Source organism: Hyperoodon ampullatus (genome assembly GCF_949752795.1).
Source record: "Hyperoodon ampullatus genome assembly, chromosome: 5".
In the NCBI taxonomy this organism is placed as follows: Eukaryota; Metazoa; Chordata; class Mammalia; order Artiodactyla; family Ziphiidae; genus Hyperoodon; species Hyperoodon ampullatus.
In genome coordinates this window covers 123,308,840-123,325,449 of record NC_136918.1, presented here as the reverse complement: position 1 = coordinate 123,325,449, position 16,610 = coordinate 123,308,840, and positions in this window count along the sequence as shown.

The window sequence follows — 16,610 nt, the reverse complement described above, 5'->3', positions numbered from 1 at the left end:
AATGATGAAAGTGATTGTGTCATCCCTGATACCAGGGAAAGAGGCTTCCCACACAGAGTGGGAGCTTTAAAGTCTTAGTATTTCAGTCCTCAATTTTCCATGTGTCAGTTCCGAACACAAAATGTAGAAAAAAGACAGCTGCACGAGAATCTCCAGGAATAGCCTGAGTCAGTAGCAATGAACAGGCATTCTGTTGGACATATTGATTCAGTTTGTAATTTTCCTGTTTCTTGTTAAAAAACCAGAATGTACTCAGATCCTTCATCTCTGTACAGCATAATATGCCATTGATCTTTTCATGAAAAAGTGTTTGTTCAGAATATCTGTCCACTCAAGCTTTTGCATAGGCCATTGTTTGTTCCAAAAGCAAAGCTTAATCGAGATTTAGGCATTTTATTGAATGGACCCATAAATGAAGAGAAGGCAATGAATAGGAACTTACTCCTACCAGATTTCCAGGGTCATGTAATGCAAATGTGAATATGACCAAGGCGAGTTGGGAATTACTACTTGTAAATCCAACCCTGTTCCATGAGGGTAATGTACTCCTTTCATTCCACTTCTTCTGAAACTTTCACATTAATGGTTAGTACTCTTGCTGTAAAGAGCCCCTAGTGCCTTTGTGTTGCTTAAATATGACCTTTATCATAAAGAAATGTAAATATAGTAAAGTAATGAGAGGAAGTAAAAGAAAACTTCAGAAAATAAATAATATATAGGAACTGTCATTTTAATTCATAAATGAGAAAAAATAATTATTTACTGAGTGACTACTATGTGCACTATATGTTTGTGTTTGGTGGGAATGAGGATGGGGAGTACAAAGATGGGGAAAGTATTTCCAGTGTTGCAAAAATTTAAACAACATAATTAAGCAAATATTAAAAATTCAAACTGGAGATTTAAATTGGAAAAGAGTATAAAGAATGCAACAAGGTTGTGTGAGGTTACAATTATAATCATAGTTAAGAGAATTGTTAGTCTATATAAGCATAAAAGTATTCAGCAAAGGCCTGTGAGGGAGGACACAGACACTAAATAGAAAATGAAGAGATGGAAAGAAGGCAGGGGTTTTGAGAGAGATAGTATTTCAGGCAGATGAAATATTGTAAACAAGAATATGGAAGAATAAAATGAATAGAAATGTTTGGGAAGCCTTTGATATACTACCTTGACTAGAAAGAAGCATTTAAGAAGTATTTGGGAAAATCAATAGTTGCGCAGTAATATAACTGTGATATGTGAGATCTCTGTGATTGAAAGAGAGGATAAAATTTCAAGGCAATACTCTTTGCAGATATGCTGGGCCTTTGCCCAAAATAATGTCCTGTTATTACCCGAACTATCTTTTTTTTTTTTAAGAAAAAATTCCATGAGTCTTCCTTATTTTGGCAAAAAACTCATTGTAGACTTTAGTAAAAATTATTATTTCTGATGAACTGAAAATTATACTTTTATTTGTGCTTCTTCAGTTCTTAATTTTGAACATCAGAAAAAAAAAAAAAAAAAAGGATACTTTTGCCAGGATCAGTGTGTTCAAACACACCGAACATTATCCAATCAAAGCCTCTTGGATTTCTACCACCCAGGGAGAGATACAGGAGAGAGAACATGGTTGCTGTCTTTTTCTGTAAACTTTTAAAAGTAGTTCTCGAGTAAGGCATAATTTTAGCATTTTAAATATTTTAACATTAAATTAACTGCTGTTCTTATATTTGATGTTAATTTTCAATAAATGTATATACTTAAGTAGTTAGATTTAGAATTCTTATTAAAGGAAAGACCTAGAACTGGTGTAAGTTTGAACTGAAATATTATAAATTTCTCATAGCTGTCCAGGGAGTATTTTTTAAAGATTAGGCAAATCCATGCAATTTCAGTTTTTCCTATAATTCATGTTAGCTATTAACTGTACATCCAGTGTCTAAAATATCTAGACATTTTAAGAAATGATCTTATTGTAAAAGGAATATGAATTGTTAAAGCTGTATTTAACTGAAATAAAATATTTTTCTATGTTCAATGTGTCATTTAAAAATCTGAAAAATATGAGACTTTGTGAGTTTTCACTGAACTAACATTCATGCAGTATGGTGTTTAAAGATATTTCTAATGGGGTACATTGACTATACATCTCAGTAGCCAAAATTTCTAACTCTCTGGATTGGAAGGAAAAATAAAACAAACCAAAAAACCTTAAATATCCTTAGAAAAGGATAAGGTATATATTAAGAGATATTAAATACAAAATTAAGTGAAAAAAAATCCAAGTTAGAGATCGTAGGTTTCAGTGGTTTTTTGCCATTGTCGTTTTTTTTTTTTTTCTTTTTTTGATGTGTAAACTGAATCCACATAAAATGTTCAGATATGTGCTACAGATTTGGTCAGTCTAATTTTTAATAGCCAGTCTCCATGGCTCCTTAGGCAGCAAGAAATGTAAATAATTGAAAACTGCTGCTGCTGAAGCAGTATTAGACATTGTAAATGGACCAAACTTTATACGTAATTCATCTCATAATGAGGACAGTAACTAATTCAACATTTGTAAGTTACCCACGTGACATTTTCTCCATCTCCCCCACCATGTAGACTGCTGAGATTGAGGAACAACTCAATGTGGCGGAGATGTTGGTACATCTGGGATGCTGTTATGTATGAAGTTGTCCTTGTGTATGTAAGAGAATCAGGACATTCAGAGTATCAGGAAACAGCCAGGTTTCAGGAGAGACCCTTCCTCCTGGGACCGGTCTGTCTCTCCCAGGTGGTCAATCTATGTTGTAAGCATGTCTGGGTGATCGGTATGTCCAGCATGGATAGTATCTCTGAGCTGTTAGTCTCTCCAGAGAGGTCCTTCTACCCAGACTTTGAGTGAGAATAGACTATTCAAAAAATAGATGTTGTTCAGAGGGTGAGAAATCTTTATGTTTTCCCTGCACTTTCTACTAGGATTGGAAACAAACTCCTTGTTTTGCCTTGAATGTGACCATGAGTTGAAAGTGTAAAAAGAGTAAATGATATTTAAGAGAGCCTCTCAAGTCCCATAGAGGGGGAATCTGCTCTTATCCCAGAACTGCCCAAGGCAAATATCTACCGTCTCCTCAGTAAGGATGCTCCACAGGCAGGGGGTGGGGATGCTGGTGAGAAACAGCCTTCATGCATGAAGACAGGGCTCAGCTTCGGCTCTAGATGGCATGGGTTCTACCTCTCTAAACCCTTCTCCCAGCCTTTCACTCACAATCCCTCTTTATATCTTATTGTCTCCAAAGTCCCTGTCTTCTCTCCCAGGACCTTTGCATAGTAAGGGCTGATGTGATGAAAAGAGCTAATTGATTTAGCTAATTGATTGTATGGCTTGAGTTTGCCTGTCATACCTTAGTGTCTATGTGAATTGGGGTAATTTAATAACCCAAACTAGCTGTATTTCCTCATGAGTAAAAAGGAGTTAATAAGCGAATGAGTCTATGTCATAGTTTCTCATAAAAAATTAAATAAGACAAATCCATGTAACAAAGCGCCTGTCACACCATTAGAGCTATCGATAAAATTAGTTCTTGTGTTCTTAACCAAAATATACTTAGGCGTGTTTCCCAAAGTTTAACAGACGTGGCTTTCAAGCGATCCTTGGATGTTTGCCTGTTGATTTACTGGTGTTATGTAAATGTCCCCTCTGGACTTTGGGAATTGGTGAAACAAAAGCCATACAGAACCTGGGGAAACGGAGCTACAGTTTTCTCCGGGAGATATATTGAGCAGTGTCAACCACTGGTCTAGTGTGTCAGGAAAATACCAGTGAGCCAAAGTGTTAATGGTTTAACTTTCATGGAGATTACTATCCAGGAGGAGAGACAAACAATGGGCAAATAGGTAAACACATAAATGTAAAATTTTGACTTGCCCTAGTGCAATAAATGAAAAGTGCATAGCACTATGAGGGCATGTAACCTCGGAATCTGACCAGGACTAGGGCATCAAGAGACTTCCATGAGGAAATGTCCTTTGGGCAGTATAGCATAACCACTGCAAGTGTGGAATCAGGGGCCAAGCTGCCTGGGTTCAAATCATGGCTTTGCTACGTATGGGCAAAGTGACCTCGGTAGTTGCTTAATCTCATTGATCCTCAGGTCTCTCATTCATCAATGCAGAGAATGATAGTGTTGGCCAGTGTGTCACAGTGAGGATCAGAGGAGTCAGTATTTGTAAATTGCTTAGGATTGGCATATAGCAGACACTATAAGCACTACTATTACTAATAATCTCAGTGCTATAATTATTAGTTGTTGTGATTTGTAGATTATTGTGGGTTAAGTAATAAAAAGAAGGACTTGGGTAAGAGAGAGCATAGGAGAGAGGAGACAGTATCCTAGGGAATGGAGAGCAGGGGAAGTGTTAAAAAAGGAGAAATGAAAAGGGAGAGAACATAGAGGGCATCACAGGCCAGCATTAAAGATTCTTAACATGATTACTCTGCAGAGAAGCTATTGCAGAGGGCAAGAGTGGAGGAAGATGGGGAGAAGCCTAATGAAGTGGTTCAGATGAGAAAAAAATATCTGACTCTGAAAACAGGGGTTGAAACAGGTGTGGAACTAATTTACTTGTGTTAGCCTCACATGAAATAGGAGTGGAGAATGGAGTATGAAGTGTGATGCTTTCAGTGTAGATCACAAAACCTCTCTCACCCAATCCTTAGTCTCACTACAATTAAACAGTTTAGGTGGAAAGAAATTCAAGGACTCTAAGAAGAGGGGAAAAAACACACAAGATGGAAGTATCCTGAGTTCCTCAATGACTACATGGAACAGACTTGTTCCACCAACCTGTTGATGTGAAATGGTATCTGAGGTCAAAAAAGAGTGAGAGAGGGTGGCATCCTCACCTACCCTGAGCCTTCAAGCAGTTGGATCCCACTCTCCTTGCCCCACTTGCCCCACCCCCATAGCACAAGTCTACTTGTTAGAGTGTCTTTGCTTTGGAAACAATTAATGTAATTGAGTTCCCAATTGCTCCTAGAACTTCAGACTCTCTGACTTATAAATAGATTCTATTTATTTATTTTTAGCGGTTGCCTGTGGCTTAGCAGTAAGATCAAATTTAAGTCAAATACTTTTTTTGAAAATTAAGCATGCATTAATGTTAATACAGCAGGTTGAAAAGTACCTGTTTACCCTTCACCTTAACTCATCAACTATTAACATTTTATTATTCTCTCTCCTTGATAAAGAGAGAGGAATATAGATACAGATTTATATATGTAATATATGGGATGTAGCCATCAGTATACTTTCTCCCTAAATACTTCAGTATAATTTTCCCAAGTACCCAGATAGTTTCTTTTTAGAACAGAACAGGAGTATCACACGTAAAAAGTAGAATCACACAGAGTCAATGTCTAATTTTCCTCAATTTTCTTCGAAATGTTTTTCCTAACCTGTCCTCCTAAGAATCCAATCCAGGTTCATGTGCTGGATGTGTCAGTTGTCTATTTCATGTCTCCCACTCCAGAGCAGTTTTCCCACCTGCTTCTATTCTCTGTGACATGAAATTTGTAAATGAGTTTCAGCTGACTCCCTTGATGGAGTCGGGTTATAGGACAGTGTTGACTAGAGCTTCAGGGGTAATAGAAACCTGGATTCTGAACTATAACAGTTCCTGGCTGTATGGCATTTGTCCATTCGTTTAATCTCTCTAAGTCACTACTGTCTTCCTTGTTAAATGAGTATAATAGTAATAGTAATAATAATAATGCCTAATTCATAGGGTAGTAATAAAGATTAGACTGTGTAACAAATGAAACAAATGACTCCATCACTGAATTAAAGAAACTCAAGATATGATAATAACAATGAAGATGAAGATGTAATGATGATACTACGGCTAGTGTAACTGTTATTTTTAACATGACCGCTGAGGCCCTGATGTTTTGCTCATCTGATAGGGTACCAGTTTGCACAGACAGTTGTTTTATTCTTCTTATCTCAGCATATAGCACAGCTTTACTCTCAAAAGTGTCCTAGCTGGAACGATGAATTATATGATCATGCTCTCTATGGGGTGACAGTTCCCTCAATAATTGCCTAACTTTCTCTCTCTGCTAAAAAGGAACTCCTGCTTGATTTGCAGATGCCTTGCTCTCTTGCTCAAACTCCCATCAGGTCACATCACCAATGTAGCTGACTTGACAGTGTCCCTGCATTTCCCCACCCACACATTTTTTTTTTTCTTTCTCCCCAGTAAGACAATTCTTTGGAGGGAGAGTCCAGGTTTTATCTTCTTTTTTTTCATGTTTATTGCTTTATTTATTCATTTTATTATTATTTGCCATTGTTGTAGTCGTGGCATCACAGGTCACTTCATATAATAACGTCAAACACTTTTATTTGTTTTATCAGATCCTTATAAATTCTTGTAGATATGTTTCTGACCACCTCTCCAGCTAACTGTATTCCCACTCCTCTGTAAACACTCTACTTTCTATTTACATTCTCCCTCTGCTTTCTCGTTTTCTTCACAGTCAAGTGAAGAGAGAAGAACATTATGTAGACCAAAAACAAAAAAAAAAACCAAAAAAACGTAACAGTAAGAACAATAAAAGTCAGTCCACCACCACAGTGACTAAGGAAGCACATTGAACTTGGTCCAACTCAGGCTTAACTAGTCCCCATCTCCATGAGACTATGCAAGGCCTCTGGCAGCTTGATTAGGAGCTTCCAGTCAAATCTTGTTTTAAACTACATATCTTTCCTCTCAGAACTAACCCTCAAGTGCTTTCTAGAGCAAAATTGGCAATTCCTGTTTGTGTAATTACCTTGTTCTAGGAAATTGAGAGCACCCATACGATGCTCTAGTTTCCCATAAGCTTTAAGGATTTGTTTTGTTTTCACTTCTCTGTCTTCTCCTTATGTGCATAGATGGTGGTGCTAAAATTAGGAGTAGGGACCAGGGCCAAATGAGAAGTAACAATAGTAACATAAAATGCTCATTCTTAGCTCTTAGTTGTCATAAGGAAAGACCTTCTTTTCTTCATGTCAGGAAAAGCTATAAGCAATTTGTGGCATTCTTAATAATTATTCTTAGTGATTTGATACCCTACACGTCCAAGTTTAGAAGCTGCATTTATTTCCAATCTTCCTCAGGATACATTGAAGTCAGCGGGCTGGGTAATGCTGTGGGGAGTAGATGTGGATGGAATGCAGCCACGGTTCCCACTGTCATGTTTCCTTTGCCTCACTCATAACCCTCCCTGAGACAAAAATTTCCTATCCCTCACCCAAATATACCTACCTAGTACCTATTATTTTAGGAATGAGACAAGAATGACATGGTCATTATAGTTAGACAGGTAAATAATCTTGGGGAACTGGGAATGTCATTCTTTTTCCATTAATACCAAGAATGTTCATTTTTGTCAATATATCAGAAAATGATAAAGTAATCCATATTTTAATCAACATATATCTTTATGCACCATCTATGCACATATTCAGTAAAATAATTGGATTTATTGTGTCAGCACAGAAGTATTAAACATTTAGTTTATTGCCTTATTTGAATTGCACCTAAATTTAAGTGGGTAAGTCACATATCAGGATTTTAAGTAGTTTTTTTTTTTTTTTTTTTCTGGAAACTGAGACTATTGGACTTAGAAACTTCCTTCTGACTTAGCTTTACTAGGAGGTAAACCTAAGCAGCCACATGCATTAACTTAATCTTTTTATTTATTTGCAACAGATTATGTCAATTTTAATCAAGAAAAAATTAGAAAATGTTATTATTTTAGAACATCAACATAAAGTTGGAGACAAAGTTTTTGCCTGCATAGTAGGTTAATTACACATTTAAACTTACCTTAAATATATAGTCTTATATTTGTTATTGCCTAATAATTATCTGATACAAAATTGTGATGCAACTTTAATTTAAAATTATTGCAGCTATTTAATTTGATATTAGTTTTCAACAGGAAGGATAATTAACGAACAGCAGAAACTCTCCTAATATCTTATCATATATTCTGAACTTATTTGTTCATTTTCATTCAAGGTAGTATCATTAAATCAAATCTCAAGGAACTTAACATTAATATTTTCGTCTATTCAACTATGTTCAATATATGTGTAGTTCAACTAAAGGGTTAAAAATAAGTCTAAGGCAAAGGTAAATAGCTAATTTTTAAGGAGCAAATAACAAGTTTGACAAAGTGAAAGATAGAAAAAGGAATCTCTTTACAGGAGAGGTTGTTAAATATCTGAACAAGTTCCTAAAGGAGTTTATAGAACTGGAGAACTTTAGAAACAGGAAATACATTCCTATCTATAATACAGGTGATGGTTTGGGTGAGATTATGACTAAAGAAAAAAAAATATACCTAATGAATACAAATGGAATTTGTTAGCCCTGTAGGTTTGAGATTTATTTTGGAGGCTATGATAAAATCAGATTTAAAAGTCACTCCTCATTATAAAATCCACCTAGAGAAAATATTTGATTTTGAGATATTTTCAAACAAGGAAAATGAAAGGAAATTATTGTCTACTCCACGTTAATACAGTCAGTCTCTACCATACACAGAAGAAGAGTTTTACATTCTTATAATACTTATGAAATATTGTGAGGAAAGTTCAAGTTTATGTAGCTGGGAGATAAAAATAGGAACTGCTGAGAGATTCCTCTTATGGATAAAGACAGTCTTAATTAAGTAAAATGTTTTGTTGGTCCACTTTAATTGTCAAAAGTTAACACACAGAATGTTCCCTGATGGGCCAGGGACCAGGAAAGTATACAGATTGCCAGAAAGAAATGTATCGAGTGGACTGCAAATGAGCAAAAAATAAGGGAGGGGTGGAGGAGAAAAGTATGATTTACAGCCCCAGGACCAGGACACATGGGTGCTCTGCCCCAGCCCTGTCCTCAGCCTTGCCCCTTCCTTGAAATGGTGTAACCTCGCCCCCACCTCCCGACAGTGTTCAAGACCTGCCAGGGTGTGCAGTTGTCTCCATGCAGCATCATGAGCCCTGAGAAAGCTCTCTATAGGTCTAGAGTCCTTTTCTTCCCTTAATAGCCTCCTTGACACTTTCCCAACTTCCTCAGTGGGGTCAACCAGATGCCCAGAGGAGCTCCAGGGATGAGCTCTATGAGATCACGCAGAGTCTTGTGCATGGCTAGGTTCCAGGAAGGTGGCATAGTTTGTCAATCACTCACTGATCAGAACTGTATTTTTCCACAGGATCACTAGAGATTAGGTCACCCAGAATGGGTGACTCTAATCATGTAGGTGACTCTCAGAATGCAGGGTTCTGGACCACTGACTTTCAACTCCTGAGATTTGGATTGAGCTGAGAGTGAGGGTGTGTGGGCCCATGTTCACCTCAACACTGCCCCTGGTCTACAGCACTGGACAGTTGCAGGGATAGTAGCAGGCATACATTGCCCTGTGTGCCACCCTCCACGGGGACCTAGACAGTCACCCCGCTACAGCTCCAAGCTCTGGGCCACATATCCACAAGTCTTCCAGGGGTGGCTGCATCTATGCCCTCTAAGTGTTTGAGACCACTGCTCCAATGCAAAGGGAACCTATCATGTGATAGATATGGATAAGGGTCAGACAACATTTCCTGTCCTGTCCTCCCCAATGGTGGTAGCAGGTAGATATGTGGTGACAGATATGTGGTGAATATTGAGACATCAAATTCAAGAAATACATTGATTACAGCCTAAAGGGTTCAAGAGGAGATACAGAGGAAAAATGTGCTCTTTACCTTCACTGCTATAAAATCCAGAAAGGAATATGTAACATGACCCTGAAATAAACTATCATTTGCATTTTCCTACTCAATAGCAGTAAGACTTCTCTTTGTGGTCATCCTCAGAGCCTGTAACAACTTTTGAAGGAGTCATTCGGAGCCAGTGTTCATGCATGGCACAACAGGTGATGCAGTGTCATGTGTAATGATGAAGGCAACATTAAGTAAATGGTTTTAGGGAACTGCAGGTGTAAGAAGATCTATATTGTTTCAATACAAATCCCTTCTAAAGAGTCACAGGAATGTGGGTAGTAGTAGTGCTGTCACATTTTCTCACTACCTTTTTCTAGTTGTGGTGGATATTTAGTTAGGCAGTGTGGTAGACAGGATTCTCTTGCCCTTGTATCATCCCTTTCCTTTTGAGTGTGGTTGGAACCTTGGAAAATAAGGAAATATCAATTCTGTGATGATGTTATATTATACAGAAAAAGATACTTGTCCTGGGAAGGCTTGATACAACAGGTGAGACCTTTGAAAGCTGCATGTTTTATCTGGCTGGTTGAAGAAGAGAACGTCAGAAAGCAGTGTTTTGGCTGCCCAGGAAGAAAGCAAACATCTATTTTGTAAGTTGTATATGGGAGCCATATGGCAATGAACTCCATCCAGGTGGTCTCCAAGGGCTAAGAGCAGTTTGTAGCCAAAAGTTGGCAGGAAAGCAGGGATCTCAGTCGTACAACCACAAAGAAATGATTCTGCCATTGTCATCCAGTGAACTTGGAAGAGGACCTGGGTCCAGATGAGAACCACAGTTCTTGCCCGCACCCTTATTTCAGCCCATCCAGACCTTCAGCAGAGAATCCAGTCATACTGTCTTGACCTCTGACCTTTGGAGACTGAGAGAGAATAAATTTGAGTGGTTTCAAGTTGATAAGTTTGTGGCAATTTTGCAGCAATAGAAAACTAACACACTCAGGAACAGCACAAATGACAATTAAGTCCATGAAGGGATGGTCCCTGGCCTTGCACAGGAAGAGATAGTGCCTGGTCACTAAAACAAATCTTCAAGTGCTCTCTTTAGACAATGAACAAATATCTATGTCCCTCGTCTCTACTCTTAGTATAAACATTCATCAATAAGTCACTATACATCACCTTGGCCATGATATTTTAACATATTTTTTTAAAAATCATATTGTTCATATTGACAGGGTCCCTGCCAAAAATATTTGTCCATGACCATGCATACCCTATGGGTTTCACTGCACCATGAACATGTGTTTCTTGTTCTGATGATACACCTTTTCATTAATACACAATTTAAGTTGAGTTTTATGTTACTTGAAATTAAAAGCATATTAAATGATAAACCAATATTATTTAAATTAAGGTATCATAGATGATTTAAGATAAACCAATATTATTTAAATTAGGGTATCATGAATGATTTAACTCTCAGTTTTGCTGACATGAATATTCAATCAGTGATCAACTATATTTTTGTTTTGATTTCTTTTTTCTCTATAGCTGAGGATATAATGATTTTACCATGGTGACTGAATTATTTGTGATGCCAACTAGGCACTTGCAAGGATTGTGGGTCTATTTATATATCATCTGAGACATTTGAAAAAATATCCTCTTATTTTGCCAAGGCATTACGTCTTCATTTCTTAAAATCACCTCCTAGTATCTTGGAATCAATTCCACATAATTCAGATAGTAAACTTCTGTCAAATCCTAAGGACTGTGGGACCCAACAGAGTTAGGTCATCATTGACAAAGACAAGTGAGTGAAAGAAAAGGTCAAATTATTAAAAATTCTTTCCATTCAGTTGTATCTGTAAATGTTAGATTTTTCCTTAAGGTATATAGGTTAGAAATAATGAAACTGCCTCTTTCAAGATCACACTTATCATGGTTTAGCTCCTTTTATTGTTGCCATTTTAAAAAATGCAATTGGAAAAAATGTGTTAATGGGGTCCCTGAACTTTCTGTGGAAATCCTCAAGATTCTGGGGTAAGCAAAGACGTCAGACTGAGTCAAAATTGGAGTAAAATGACATGCAAGGAGTTGTTTTCTTCAGATTTGTTTATCTAGTTATATACAAAATTATACTGTAGATTTAAATTATCTTATAGACTAAGATAAAATACGTTAAACAAATTTTCAGAATATGGATGATTAATAAAAAATTTTGTAGTTCATTGTGTGTTTATACATGTATGTATATACTATTATATATTCATGTACATATAAAAGAGAATAAAAGAAAAATGTAAAAGGATCAGTTCCCTATGAATGTACTTGCTTCAAAATATTTGACTTTATTAATGTGATAAAATCAGCTTGTTATTCTAAATATGTTATTAATTATTAATTTGCCAATTAATGAATGGAAGATAATCTGTTTTTCTGAGAACAATATATTTAAGTATGCTTTATAACCAGTAGTTTTTAAAAAGCTCGTTTAAAAAATTGGAATGCAGAGAGTAAAATCCATGTTATTTGGGTACTTTGTCTGAAGGGCTGTAATAGTTTAAACTGCTGGCTGCCCATGGTAAAGCAAGACATTTATTTTTTAACCATGAAAAGTTTAATAAAGGTTTTAGTTGTAATTTAACTATGAAATTTTCATCTTTCTTAATGTACAGCTATTCTTAATAGCTAAGAGTATCAATTATTTTACTATTTCATATTCATATTTCACATCTGTAGTTTTGTATATTTTATAACTACATGCAAAACACATTGGAACTGTTAAGACACTAGAATTTTCAGCAGACTATAAAATATGATTCTAAAATGTTTACTTTACATAAAAGAGAATCTTAATAAGTGATACATTTACCACACACATCATTTTCAATAATGAAATACATATAATGAAAAAATTTCAAATTCTACTTTCAAAATAACCTCTCTATAGCATAAAGCTCTGAGATATTCTTCACTTATGTTTAAAGCATTATTTATATATTGAAGAAAACATTTTAAAATAAAATATTTACTTATACTTGTGAGAGCCCTTTGTCATCATAGTAAGAGTCAGCATATATGAAAAAAAATTACTTTTTCCAAAAAACAGTGTTACTCATATTTACATCTGACACATCTCATAAATGCTTCCTCACCAACAGCCCCAGATTCCAGGCTCAAAACTGAATTCTTTCACAGTCAAGTGACTACCAGTATTTTTTCCAACCTTTATTCCATTGATTGATACTTGTTTATCAGCATTTTATTAGCTTGTTTATTTATAAATTGACTTGGCCAGGCATTTACCATCTCACCTGTGAGATATCTGGAGAATGTTTATACAGTTTTGAATTATTAAGAAACTTACAGTTAATCTAAAATATACTTTGTGCTGTGTCACATCTTCTAATTTATATTTCTTTTCTGAAAATTAGATCTAAATTATATATCACAAAAATTTCTTCAGTGACCCAACTAGAGCTTATCTTGATCCTAAATATGCATGATATGATTAATTTATTTGGAAAACTTCAAATCGGTCCTCCATTACTGCTATTATATGCTGAGTACCATGCTATGTGAAGGAGTTTATAACACAAGGACCTAATCCTTCTCTGAGGTCAGAATCTAGGAAGGAGCACAATAGATTTAGGTACAGAAAAAAAGAACAGTGATGCAAGTCAGCAGTATAGGATCTCCTTAGGAAATATCTGATTATGAGTTCCAGTCACATTTTAGAAAATAAGTGTTGTGAGTTTATAATGAATGAGCACACGGAAATCATAAGAAATGGTCTCTGACAATGACTGGAAGTGGTCTTTAAACATGGAAAGAGTATGGGGAAGTGCAGAGGAGGAGAGAAGACATTCCAAATGGACAGACAGTCATGGTGAGGGGCCAGGCATGGAAATGCAGATGGGAGATTGTGAGACAGTCACTAGACCACTGAAAAGTGTGACAATGCTAGTGTCAGAAGACAGGTTGAAGCTGGGCCCAAAGTTTTGACTTGTAAGATCTATAATGAGGGTCTTCTTTAGAGAGGAATTCTTTCAAAACCTTGAAATGCTGAAGATTTCCTGCCAAAGAGGTGCCTCATGGGATATGGCAGCAACAAAATAATGTCCAGGGAGATTTTATTGTAGAACCAAATTAACACTAATGAAACAAAGATGTGGTCAATATCAGATTTAATTATTTCAAAACTTAACTGAACTCATGACTCAGCTTTCAACATTATCAAAATGTCTTCCCATTGAGTATTACATATGTGCTTCATTTGTTTTCAAAGTGGAGACTTGGGTTAAGCAGACTTGTTTACTCTTACAATACTTGGAATAACTCGATGTGTAACCAACATGCTAACTTGCTGTATGTTCCCAAGTTCAAATTGCTTGTGTCACCTTTTCCTTTATTAGTTAGGTAAAATTGGCTTAAACCAACTAGCTATATATGGTGGAGGTGGGGAAAAATACTTCATTTCCAATGTCCCTAGAGATTCCTGAGGATTTGAAGGAAGGGTTGCCTACACTTTTCTCCTAAGGATCTCAAGCTCTAAATTCCTACTTCTGTTTTTCTCTCTCTCTTCTGGATGTTTTCCTCCTGTACATACAGTCTGTTTTCTACATGATGTCACTCTGCAGAAGTCACTTCTCTCCATATTATATCATTTCCCAGAAGTCATCTCCTTCCAGGGACCATGGACTCAAGGTTGTGTATATGCCAGACTTTACTGTATATGCAGAGCAGTTGAAGAATTTCACAAGAGTTTAGCAAAGCAACAATCTAATGTAAAATATTTAAGAATGTGTTCTTAAATTCCTGCAAACATTTCTGCCTCCAAGAAATTTTCCCTGACCATCTTTTTAATTCAAGCCACAACCTCTCATGAGTACTACTATTACAACTACTACTACTAATAGTCAATATTTATGGAGCACTAGACTAGTAGTAATAATAAAAAAAAACAATTACTAGGCATTCTATATGGGTAATTAGTATTCACACCATACTAGTGATGTAATTACTCTTATATCTCCATTTAGAAGAGAGGAAAAAGAAGTACAAAGACATTACTCTTTTCCAAAATCTCATAACAATGGACCATGGAGTGGAAATTAGAAAGCAGATTTCAGATTATGTAATTGTATTGACCACACTTCACAGTTAGCATATTTTTGGGCAGGGCTTACCCAAGAGTATGTGGAGCTGTAAGCAAATATCTTTGTTGGGGACCCTATGTACATATAAGAAATTGGATTTTTTTAAAAAATATGTTAAAAGTGTATGGACCCATGTGGGGTAGAGTGATTTATTAATGAAGATTTAAAATAATGGGTAGGAAGAGTCTTTGTAGTGTACTAAACTATCTTTTCTTATTCAGGCCCAGGGACCCTCTCTTCTTTTTCTTAATCATCAAATGTGCCATTTCTTGCTAATTTTATTATTCCCATCATGAGAAAAAATGGTAGCTATATTGCTATTGCACATAGTGACATGGCTTTCCCCAGCCTGTCTGAATTGAAACAACGTGGACCTTTTTGGCTTTATGGTTCCTTAATACCATTTATTTAATGTTGCATCACCCATTGTGCCATAATGGATACTGACTTCAAATGACTCTCACAGAAGTTGTGATGTAATATTATTCAGAGTATGTAGGAAAATTTGAATGATAAATAGTTTTCTGATCATGTTATATTTACCATTGAGAGTTCATAGTGTAAATGTGTTAACTATTCTCTTGGACACTTTAGGCAAAAGCTATTTGTAAGCTATAACCTCTTTCAATGTTGACATTGCATAACACTTGTCTACAAATCATGGAGGAGGGGATGAAGACCAGATGAGGGGCCTAGATGATTAGAAAAATGGTCCCATTCACCAAGTAATGTCCATCCCTTCTCTGGCTCAGCTTGTGACTTACCTGGGAAAGCATGACATCATATTGATCAGAGGCAAGATAGATGACATTGTTTGGAAGAGCCCATTGTTGTTGCACAGTGACAAGGACTGCTTGACAGGGGTCAGAGAGCCTGCGGTGGGAATGGCTGAACTGTCCTCAACGACAGTGTTGGGAATGCACAGGGTAAATGATGACTGCTGCCTCCTTAGCCACCCTTGGGTGCTCTAGTCAAAGGCAGCACTTTAGTTGGAACATGAATGAGCAAAAATGTTACCTAAACTTACACGTGCAATTCAAGCTCCAGGGTGAGTGGTGGATAATCAGTAAGCCAGAGCCCTGCATTCTTTCTGTGGGTGACAGTCACTCAAAATCAGCAACATCCTCCATTCAAGGAAGAGGCATTGTGGTCAGGAAATGAAGCTCCCAACAATGTTCCCAAAGGAGACTTAAAGATTATTCTTTTGTACCCTCAGAGTTTTGCTATCATCTGAATATATTATTGTTATAGATAAATAAATAATAAAAAGAAAAATCTGAGCTGCCAAAAAAAACCTCAAAATTAGATTAAACATATTCCATCATAAAAATGTATTAAAATCATTGCCTAATTACAATTAATAAATAAATTGATAAAAGATGAGTAGGAAATAAATGAAGGAATATAGGCACCGGGATTCAAAAGAGTTTTCTAATTTCTACTCCAAGTCTCTTTGAAGTAATCTGCATTGCACACATCAATGATTCTTCTAATGCTCACTGACAAAAGGCAGTACGTAATTCAGTCTTTCTCCTAATTCTAATGGAAACCCATCTAGCCTCAACTGTCTACCACATTCCCTAATTTCAGTCACGCTGTAAGCAATTATTCTATGCTATGTCATTATCCTTGTTATTTTTATTTACCACAATAAAATGTCACTTCTTCATATAAATTTAGGTTTGCATTAATGAATGCTCTTGCCCTTATACCTACCATCATTATATTCCATTGTGGG